At 41.7% G+C, this 11,744-nt stretch overlaps 1 long non-coding RNA gene across 1 annotated transcript; it reads left to right on the forward strand.

Moving 5' to 3' along the window:
* The first annotated feature begins 712 nt into the window (after nt 1-712).
* On the forward strand, nt 713-7,149 carry LOC112964695. Its single transcript, XR_003253040.1, has 3 exons — nt 713-1,048; nt 6,454-6,758; nt 6,859-7,149. It is a non-coding gene; the product is annotated as an uncharacterized LOC112964695 (long non-coding RNA).
* Nucleotides 7,150-11,744: the final 4,595 nt, after the last annotated feature.

Genomic DNA, 11,744 nt, shown 5'->3' on the forward strand with positions numbered 1-11,744 from the left:
GTGTGTGTGTGTGTGTGCGTGGGGAGGGGGGAAAAAACGCGGAATTTTCGCCGCTGGCCAAGAGGGGCGCAGGGTCAGCGGTGAGACCGGCCGCGGTCCGGCCGAAAAGGGGGAGCTCTCTGCTCCGGGGCTGAGGGGGGGGGGCCGGGGAGCCGCGGGGGTCCGCGCTGCCTCGCCCTTAGCCCCCCCCCCCCCCCCCTGTCAGGGCCCGGGCGCGGTGTGAGGGCTGCGCTTGAGCGTCGGCTCGGAAACAGGTAGCTTTTTGCGGCTCTGAAACAGTACCGAGCGGCGCCTCTGTCGTCCCAGTCTTGGCGGGAGCGGTGAAAAGGCAACCTGAAAAATCACGCAGAGGCTGCGCCTTAAACGCAAAAAAACCCCTATGCTGCTTTAGTAAGAAATACACGCTTCTTGAAACACTTCTAACATAACGCCTCGATCTCCCCCTCCCTCACCAGTGTCTTGAAACTTGTTGCCAAACGATCGGCCTTTGGGTTGCTCTGTGAAGAGGGGGATATCTGACTGATGGACTTAATTTTGTATGATTGCGTATTTCTTTGACTGCAGCGATACAATTTCAGGAAACATTTTAGGCGATAAATAGCACGGTAACTTCAACGCCGCTATTTCACAGAATACTGATGGATCCTTTGTGTCCTTATGCGCTCAGAAAATGCTGTTGGACGCAACACGAAGTCCAGTGCTGTAACTGGACTTCACTGGGCAAGAAGCTGATCATAGCTGCTCACACCTCTCTGTCATTTACCAGGAAGGGGCTTGCTTCTGTTTTTGGATGATATGTTTCAAGAGGCAAAACTTCTTAAATCGTGGCTAGGTTGTCTTATTTTCTAAATTAGCTTCCTACTGGGATCTGACCTCTTGCCTGGGAGAGGGCACCAGGGCTGTCGTGTGTAATTGCTGTGCGTTTCCCACTCTGCCAAGACACTTCTTAATGATGAGCTTGTGTGGAGACCGGTGGTTAATTAAACAGCTGCAATGCAGACCCTGGGGCAGAAATGTGGGGATCACACCTGCGTTGAAAGAAGTGAAAGTGAGTACTCTCCAATGTCTTTTCTTCCTCTTAACGTAGATCGCTCTGTGCCAGACTGGAAGTGATCTTTCCAAATGATATGACACTCTGTCTGCTCTTACCTTCCTCTACAGCGTCGTCCTGTTTCACTTGTATAAAATCCAAAGAGGATGCTGGCAGTTCTTATTTGCAAGACTCAAGTATTATTTTTAAGGCCATTACAGACGCCCTTTAGGCATGTTGCTTAACTTATTTCGTTTTCCAAATGGGGATAGGTCTTTAGTTAATCTCACTATGTACGGTCTTATCAGTTACTGGTGAAACTTCTGGGTAATACGCAAAATAAAGACCCTTATTTATTACAGCTGGATTTTTAGAAACGGGAAACAAGCATTCYGGATTTTTAGTTTCTTGTGTTTTAGGTAAAACTGAGGGCAACAGTCTCATCAGTTTCAGTGATACAAGGCTATTTTTGTGTTATTGTTATTATCTGCCAATTGCTTGTGCAGTATTTGGTAATGTCCCAGTTTGTCAAGCTTTTCTATATATAAGCAGTTTACAGAAGCAGTCTTAGGAAATCATACAAGATATACTGCATGTTATATTGTAGCTCTTAACTGAGGGCAATTGTTATTTATATTCTAAAAAGCAGAACATTTTCCAACTTTTCTGAGCACTGGTATTTCTGATTATCTTCACTTTGAAAAACTGGTACTCTTACTGAAGAGACTAGGTGGAACAACCATTAAAAATACATGAATTCACTTAATATGTTAGAGGATTAAAGTATTTAGAGACAAAAGCTCAACTACTCTGGAAATTATATCAGTACAGCAGAACATTTAAGGATGATTTTGTTGTTTGTTCCTTTTTTTTGACTGTGAATATATTTTGCATTTCAGTCAGGCTTACTGTGAAAATTTACCAGGGTGTAAATTTTACTTATCTGCACTCGCACTATTTCAATAAAACATTACTTTTCCCTTTTTTCCCTCCCAGAATCTTTTCCATGTTGTGGGGGTGTGAAATTTTGTGAGGGTTAGTCAAGCCAAACGATGGAAAATCTTTCAGAACTGGGTGCTAGCAAGGTTAAGAGTTCCAGTGATGTGACCGATAAGTTAGCCTGCAAAGTATTYGGTAATGTCCTAGTTTGTCAAATTTTTCTATATACGAGCAGTTTATTTTTCCAAAGCAGTCTTGGGAAATCACAGTAGCTGCACTGCATGTTAATATTCTAGCTCTTTTACTTAACTGAGGACAATTGGCAGACATGGCCTTTAGAATGAAATCACTCTGTACATCTTAAAAAAGGAGTAAAATTTTTTTGCAGAAATTATGGAGACCCTAATAAGTTCATTATCTTCAGTACAGAAAGATATAAAAGAATGCAGTATATTTAAGTGTCATTAAAATAAGTTAAATTGTATAGAGGAATTAAGTTATTGTATCAAATTCAAATTTGTTATTATACTTTGCATAAAACAAAAATAATACAAAATTTCATATAAAAATGTTGTTCATTTCAAACTTCATGCAGCAATGTARGCTGCTTCAGTTCTGAGCTGTATTCTTTTTATCTTTGAGAGGTGAGCGAGGGTTTTCAGAAGAGCACTAGGATTTGTGTAGCCAATGAACACTGGCCTGCAGTGAAATTTTGACACCCAGTTCCCTTAGACTTCTTTGAGATTGTAGCCAACATGATGAGAGGACAGAGAGAACGGGGAGTGGCATGAAGAATCCTTGAACCAGGAGCTTCCATTTACTCCTTTTCCTACTRTAGGAGCTCAGGGGTTGGAAATTTGAAAGGTCCTGGAAGAAAACAGAAATTTATTTTAACACAATGCACAACTAGTTTTGAGAGCTTACTGGGAGGCCACCTAGGTCAAAAAAGATAGCAGTATTCCGAGAAAGAATAGGTACTGGCGTGGCTAGCAAGGACATCCACAGTTTTAATAGTAAAAATGTGTTTAAAAGAAACACCTGCAAAAATTCTAGAGAAGAAGCAAACAAATCCTTGTGTTCTAAGGTATAGAATAACCTCTGGCTACTGCAAATCATACCCACGTGAGTGCATTTTCCCTGAGGGTAACTTCTTCTATAAATAGGATSTCTTGGCCATATTGAAACATTTGGCATTAGGCGCTGTTGGTGGCAGGGTGTAGGACTAGCTGAACTCAAGCCTGGGCTGTTGTTGTTATTAGAATTATAAACATTCTGTTGTTTTGCTTTCTAGAATTTTAGAATCAAAGTATTCATGTAGTARAGATGCAATTACAGCTGTTCATATGAATTGTGTTGTACATGTGTCTAAAACGTATATAAATTTTTAAATAGCCATCAGATGAACCCTGTTACAGAATTTTCTAATCGATTTCCCCAGCAAAATGGAAGCAATCTTAGAAAAACTTCCTTTAACTAGGCAGAATAAGCTGCACATTTCTGCTGAATATCATGTACACATGACATGTTCCCTTGTGTGTTTATATTATTGGCTGCCAAAAATACCAATTACAGACTAGGTATTTCTTTTGTGGATTTCTAGTGGTACACTACAGTGCTTTGGAGAAGAGGGAGCTGATAAAACACAGATAACTCGGTTAGCTTTTCTGTCTTCAAAATGCGCTCAACAGAATGAGCCCAAAGCTCCGTAAATTAAACTGATTACTGAGAGGCCTCTGGTTTTATATCTTTTGTTCGGGTTGTTGTTGTTAAGATATGTTGCTCCTTAAATTATTAAATATATGGACAGTATTTTCAGTGGCAAACTGAACTGTAAGGAGCTGCAGCAGAGTGTTTGCCTGAGAATGAGTTCGTTGAGATCCTAATTAGGGTGGCAGCACTGTTAACCTGTGGAGTGTGAGTGTGTGTGTTGGAGAGGGAGAGAGAGAAATTGCCCTGTAATACTGAGTGATGGGACTGATAYGTTCTGGGGTCCTGTGTAGGAGGGAGAAGCACTGTTCCTTTCCACCCTGTACATAAGTTTTGAATACTGTTTTTCTTRTATATCTAGACATCCTTACCAGCTAGCTGGGGGACAGATGGAACGTTAATCAGGAGTTCTTGTTACACTAAAGCTCTATAAAAGTTTCGGTGTCTTGTTTTATGGAGGGAGCTCTACAGAATCATCTCAGCCTGAGGGGCATTCCACATATGTTTGCAAACTGTGTTTTGCTCTAGTTAAAGCACCTGTTGTAGAGGTACAGCTGCGTGGTAGTTGTTCAAGCTTGAAAGAACCCCTTCCAGTTTCTGGTCTTACCAGCAGCATGGAGTATTTCTGTGCACCTTCTTCCTTTAGGGGTTTGCTTTCATTATCTAAGTATTTCTGAGGGAGAATGCAGTTTTCCAAATGGGAAGATACAGGACTAAGTAACTTTAAATGTTGTTTTCTTTGTACATGGAGACGGTCATTTTCAGTTATTCTGGAAACATGTTTTCTTGGAGTCTCTGTAATACGTGCTGCCCCTTTACTGAGAACGGTTTGCCAGGTTCCCAAGGTATGAAGGGCCTAAGGGTGGCTGCAAAGTAGTATTTCCTGAAATCTGTCTAGGCAAGTATCCCCCATCAACCCAGACTCATTCTCTTCTCTGTGGCAATGACTTTAAACAGCATCCTGAGAGTTGTTTCCTTTCGCATAAATTTTGTCAGCTAGATTCAGCAAGGGAATTGGGATAAAACTAGATTTGGAAATGGTAGCATGATACAAAGATGCTTTACAAGCCCAGTTCATCTGCAGACCTGTTATTCTTGCACAGTGAAACTGCTATATGCTTTCTTACAAAGGCATAATTGTTTCTTGAATCAGGAGCTAATTTATTTTAGTTTGAAATTAGCTGCAGAGAGACGTGGGGACATCTAACGAGATGTTGCTGGGTACTTTTTAAGGAGGAGGTTCAAGTAAGGTAAAGGAGGAACACGAAAGTCGTCTTTACATTCATTCTCCAGTCAGTTTTACCCACAAACTTCTTGATAAGTTTTCACAGTATTTGTAAAGGTGCTGGCGTGGATGACGAAAATGACRTGGTATTATTAAAGGGACTATTCTGTGGTGGTTCCTCCTGGGCTTGGAGCAGGGTGACCAGCAATGAATGCCATGTTGCTGTCCGTTTTTTACAGTATGGCTTTATTAGATGTTTAAGGCGTTTAGAGCTAGTGGTGTCTGGACATTGTAGTATCATCAGCCCTGAAGTTTGAGAGAGAGCTAAAAAAAACACCCCACAACAAAAAACAAACAAACAAAAAACTATTGCCAAATTCTTACTGAATTTACCTTTTACAGCAAACAAAAATATCCCACTCCACCCAGTCAAAGGCTTTTCTGCCTGTATCAACAGAAGGTAACTTTGTGCACAGCCTGCCTGAGCCAGAGAGAATCAAATCTCCTATCAAGCCATGTTAGTCTTTGAACAATATAGCTAGCAAATTTATTAGCCTGGCAGCACCTCACAAAGCTTTTCAAAGCTATTCCTCAGCAGAGCTGTTAATRAGTCAAGCCAGTCTGACCAAAAACTAGTATTAATGAAATACTGTGTTTTGATATTGTGCAAGTCTTTCACCAATGGTTGTAAAATTTTTAGAATACAACCTCAAAATCTATCTTCAAGAAGAACTTTAGCTAGACTTAATTTTATAACAGCTCCAGGTTTTCATCAGTTCCAGTTAACTACTGAATTTAAAAAGTCTTTGTCACATAATTATTTTAAGACTCCGTATGCAAATTCTTAAACATCAGAAATGTTCTTGCCTTTTTATTAAGCCTGTTTCTCCCCTTTAATGTTCCTTAAGTTTTTTTAAATCTGTCTTTCTTGTAATATCACTGGAAGAGTTTTTAGCTTTTTGGTTTTATTAATTAGCTTGAGGTTAGCAAGTTTTAATAGATGTTTCCCTTCAAATTATGCTCAGATTTTTTTTTCTCTTGCTACGATGACTTTGGCCTGTATTTTGTAATACATTGCTATTTTTCTAACGCACTTCTTTTTGCCAAATTCTATTTTGCATTTCCTGTCATCTGAGCTTTTACATACCTTCCAATGCTTTAAGTAAAGTTTCATCTTGGAAGCAGAAACATAGTCTAATAGGTTCCACTAAGCAACTCGGGAGCATGGGGAAAGTCTTGGCGCTTTCTGCTAAAGGGGCCCTCCTCTAAGACCTCCTTTACACCTCTCTGTAGGTCTCCAAGAGTTTGAATGCTTCTCCAACTAGGARTAAGTGTTGCTGCTAAAAGTGATAATTGAAAATTGTATGTCAGTCCCCAAACCTTGTAATACAAAACCCCATAAAATAACAAATTGAGAGCTACGGTTAATAAAGCTGAGAGAGATGGGGGAAATTTATTTCCCTTAGCTCTAGTTTGTTATGAGCACTTGCTGGCAGTTTGTGTATAGTCAGTTTTGTATGTCCCTCGCTTAATTTGTTGGGTCTGAATTTAGGCAATGCTGCAAGCTGGATCTGTAGGACGACATTACACTGCCTGGAAGAGCAGAGTGTAACTCAGAAGATCAGCGGGAGGTTTTCAGTTGTCCAGCTGGTGATTGTTATTTACTTGTATTACCGTGTGATCCCAGAGAATTAATTTGGATCGGTACCGCTATAGTGCATGCAGGCATGCAAACACAGAGAACTACCAGTGACCCAACGCTTCACTCGACAGTTGTTGGGGTGCTTGTGCCTACCTGACCTTGTGCCTTGGGAAGTTCCTCTGCCCTCGTAGGAATGCAACCTGCTTAGCCTTCAGGTTAGGGCTTCTCCTTGGCTTCTTCCCCTCACATGTGGAATGAGGAACATCTACAGTGGAGCAGAAGAGCCCTTCACTTGTTTTCTCTTTATTTTTTCAGAAGGAGGTAGAGGTATGAAATGAGCTATGTATGCAGGATGAGGGTCACCCTTAGTGCCTTTYGTACTGGTGTCTCCCCTCTTGGCTGGGATCTTGCACTGACTCTGAACACTCGGCATGGCAAGGTTGCGTTGCCCTTGGCGGAGCTCACGAGGCCACTGCAGCCAGTCTGTTCCTCGGCTTCCTCCCGCTCTGCAAAGTCACTTCCTCGCCCAGGGATGGCACGAGTTTTCTGCGGATGGCCTGCGGTCTCTGTTCCTCACTAAGCTGCCCTCGGAACAGTCACTTTCTTTGTTCCCCTTCCAGCATTTCAACTCCTTCCTCTAAATTAAAATTCTTTTTGAAGAGAGGCTGTAGTGAGTGAATCACGTGGTTCCTTTTTTACCACTGGGATCTCCGCTTGTTAGGCCTTCGGCCTGCRTGATCTGAAAGGGGCCCCACTGCAAAAGCAGGGCAAGAAGAAAGTTCCTCRCAGTTAACTCGTGTTTGAAAAGGTGGGGTAGTGCCATGCTCAAGAAGCACTTCAGTACTAGTTAAGATCTTGCCAGCTGATTAGATGAATCACTTGATGTCGGGTTTTTTTAGATTTCTGATTGTACTGGCTAGACAGATGAGATCCTTCTCCTTTTTCCCCTGTAGAAAGCATGGATGTCTGCTATCCTCTTCCCCATTGGTTTTACCCTAAAGAGAGTGAGGTAGACCCTGTTCTCATTCTGTGGAGATAAGTTGTGCTGGCACATTATCTCCACCGTGGGAGAAAGGGTACGTTGACTTCTTGTCACTATTTCTGTGTGTCTGAAAGGTATGCATAGGTATACTAGAATAAAAATGCCTCTTTACTTTTGCATTAGGGTGGATTTGGCAMGTACTTTAAGAAGGTGTTTCTGCAAACTTGGGGGTGCTCCTTTTTCTCTTCCTCCTCTGTCTGAGGTCTTTGGGGCATGAAAAAGAGCTGGAGTGTGAGTACCCGTTTGTCCACTGGGAGGTCTTCCTCCGCCGTTCTGGAAGCAATCCCATCATTTGTTGGTTGGTGGCAGAAGGGGTATTTACTTGATGCAGGTCATGAAGCCGACTCTCTCGGAGCAGTCAGCTCCTTTGGTGGACCCATGGATTGTCCTTCATGAGTTTTCAAAGGGATTTACCTTTTGCTGTGTGTATGCTTCTGAGTTAGCCTGCGCTCACAGGGACAGATTGGGTGAATTCAGGCTTCCGTTCTGGAATAAACTGGTCCGATGTGACGTGGAACCTGAATCTTCTGTTGTAATTTTGGCTAAATTCTAGAGGTGGCCACTTTAGAAGTGTGTTTTACAAGTGGAAAATAACGCACATGGTGGTTTCATGCGCAGAGGCTGTGTTCCCTCCTGTTGCTACATCTGGAGCAGTGTCTGCAAGATCACATGTTTGTGAGTAAGGTTGGGAAAAATGCAGAGCTCAGTTGCACTACTAAAGCCACAAAGTAGTTGTGCTGAACTTCTAGTAGAGTCAGCTGAGGGCAGAATTTGTCTCCCAGGAAATATATATTAAAAAAATGCTTGTGGTATAGATAGGGAACATTGTTCTGTAGAGTATCTGCTGGAGGAGGAAAAAAAAATTATGTCCATTAAAAACAGGAAGCAATTTTAGTCACTCATAAGTGACTTGCAAATGCATCAGTTACTCCACCTTATACAGAGTAGTAACAGAATTCATATTGGGAAATATTCCTTTGAAAAACCTCATTTGCACAAAATACATTTGAGATTTTGCTATGCTTAAGGGATTCAACCGTAAAGATTCCATTCAAAAGGGGCAGTCCCTTCTGCAGGATTAATCACTTATTTCTAAAAATACTTGCCCAAATGTGTTCTGTTCCATAGAAGTGTGAACCGTTATTATGTAGTCTTTGTATCAAAGAGGATTTATTTATTTCTGCAACAATGCATTGTGCTGTTGCTTGGTGCTCAACTGAGGCTTTTAGTTGAGGTAATTCTGCACATTTGCGTAAGAAATCCGACCTTTTTCTTTCCTGAAACTGATAGCTTCTGTAGATATTATTCAGAGTACAATATACTACAGAGAAACTTGTTCAAACATGTGAATTGCAGCACAAAATGATACTCAGACTGCAGACAGAATTTTTAAAGTGCATGCATACAGTATGCATCTACAAGTACTTTTTTTTAATTCAAAATTTCTCTCTTTTCTGAAAACGTAATTTTGTAGCCCTTGTCAAGTGATAAACTTTTGGACTTAATTAGTTTGACTATGCGTAAAAGCTCTTTATTTTAAGCAGTCTTGCCTGATGGTTTTGGGGCTATAATCTAGTTATCCTCATTCATAGCTTTTGCGCATTATCTATCTTTGAGCCTACGGCTGTGAAAGAAACCCTCGTTTTATACGGGTGAGAGGACTTTATAGTGATGCCGATGTCACCTAGTAGCAGCAGGAGCTGCGGTGGACACCCTCTGTCCACCTCAGCGGAAGCAGGTGAATAAACCAGCGGTACCCTCTGGTCAGTAGCGTTGTGGTGGCTTCACTGGGAGCAGCTGGCTTGGAGCATGGAAGTTACCCATCACACAGCCCTGGTCCTGCTCCGTTCCTCCACAGTGCATCCACAACATCTTCAGCAGTGCTTTTGCCCTGAAATGAGCAGAATGCGTCACAGAAACAATCACATTTCCTTTAATACCGGTCCCATTCAAGCCCTGCTCTTTTACGGTGTTTGAGACTCCTCCAGATCTGTGTGTGCTTTGTTAACAGCGTCTTCAGATGTCTTTCCCCTGCCCCAGCCAAAGTGTCAACAAAACATACAACTCCAGTAGTATCAGAAATGCACTGCCCTTTCAGTTTGTGTGATACATAACTGGAAAGAAATGGAAGCCAAATTGCAGTTTTCTGCCATCTGTTTTAGTTGATAAATGAAGAAACTTTGAGCTCAGTTCAGCCCTGACTTAAGATCTTGGCGTCGTGCCTCCTTAAGCCACAGCAACATCTTCCCCCCCCAATTCCTGTCGTTTTCTGCTTAAGAGAGAAAGTGCATTTTCTGATGGAACATCACTTGGAGCAGTTCTTTAGCTATACATATACATACATATACATATTATATATTTTTATATATATATAAACAAACCTTGGTGCCTATGGAAATGGTGGCTTACACGGTGGTGCTCTGTCTCTCACTTCCCTGTTAGTAACTTCTGAACCTTTTGGCTGACTTCAGTCACGTCTGACGGAGAACATGAGAGAAGAGAAGTCTCGAGTGAGCCAGGTCTCTGTAAGCTTAGTGGAAATGGCTGTGTGCGCTGTGGGGTCTCCTCTCGGGCACCGGCTGGGCTGCCCATTCGTACCCAGCAGCCCTGCGGTGGCTGGCGGTGTCGATAGCTACCTGCTTTCCAGGGGACATGTCAGAAGAGGCACGGGGCAGCTGGAGCATGGGCACGCTGGAGAAGGACAGTAGATGTGCGGCTGCAGAGCTCGCTTGCTCAGGGGGCAGCTGCAGCAGGACAGCTAGGAAGGCCAGTCCTTTACTGGGAATGCTGGCACAGCAAAATCTCCATTTGCTGAATTATCCTGCTTTCTAGCTGGCGCTGGAATATACCCCATCTACTACGTACCTGTATTTCTCTTGCCTGATGCACAGTCCTTGCATAGCTTTATCCTGAGGGAAAAACAGGTCTCTGAAGTTTGTGGACTCAGCGCTTAGTCTGCTGTATTTGGGGGCAGCCGTGAGAGAGGCAGGTAAATCGGAAGGAAGTGCGTTGGGGCAGTTAGCTAACACACCCGCATCGAATGGGAATGACTTTCTCATCGTTTCTTTGCTGTGATGCCCCACTGAAGCCCTACCTTGAAAACATTGTTCTTGCGGTCTGGAGAGTTCTGCCAAAGGGTTTCTTTATTTCTTTTCATGAAGCTTGATACCAGTAATTGGTAGAAAAAACAATCGCAGTTTAGGTGTTAATGAAAACCAGATGACAAATATTATTACAGATGATAAAATGTGTGCAGGGACCACAGGTTGCAAAACACAGAGTGAGAGCTTTCTCCTTCTCAGCACCTCAGACTAGCTGTGACGTTCTCTGAACATCTGAGAAGCTGTTAGGGATTATGTCTGCCAGAAGTGTCTTGTTATTACAGGAAAAATAACAGTATTACCCCCATAAGGCAGAGTTAAAGAAATGCCTCAAATGTTAAGAGAGTGAATTGGCTTACAACGCTAACTGTGCTTCTATTTAAGGGCAGCCTGAACTTCAGCATCTAACTGAAATAGTCAGACAGAAAAAGGTGGGGCTTTTTTTTCATTACTTAAACATATTTCAGTTGCTATGAGTTACTGGAAATTACTCTACTTTCTTGGTAGAAAAGGAAATTGTTCTAGTGACAGCATGAATGGTTAAGAAGAAGCTGAGAAAGCGAACATGTTGGTTTCTTAGCTACGTGTATCTTCTAGCCGTACATGAGACGCTGATCGTGAGCAGATGACCTCTTTTTTCCAAAACAAATGTAATTAGAAAGTGTAGAATTAAAAAGGCAAAACATCAAAACAAGTTAAAATAAACGCTTATGAGGTTGTAACAGAACTTAAAATGCATTTTATATTTTTATATAAACAAAAATGTTTCTTAAGCTTTCTTTTCCAGATAAGCAAAAATACCAGTTTGGTATAAGACTGACTCTAATATACTTGCATATATCTTAGGGGTTTTTTTTTTCCATAGTACCTTATTGCAGTTATTTTCAAATAATTTAATTATTCAGGCTAGTCTAATGTAAAAGTATCTATTTTAAAATGTGTCATCGGATTATCTTTTAAGATTAAACAATTGTCAATATTCCACAGAGCTTCTAAAAAGCTTGTGTCTGTGTGTTGTATAAGACTTTTCACATTGGGGTCAGAAGGCAAGATAACAG

The sequence above is a fragment of the Apteryx rowi genome, unplaced genomic scaffold (genome assembly GCF_003343035.1).
Source record: "Apteryx rowi isolate R43461 unplaced genomic scaffold, aptRow1 scaffold_2, whole genome shotgun sequence".
Classification (NCBI taxonomy): domain Eukaryota; kingdom Metazoa; phylum Chordata; class Aves; order Apterygiformes; family Apterygidae; genus Apteryx; species Apteryx rowi.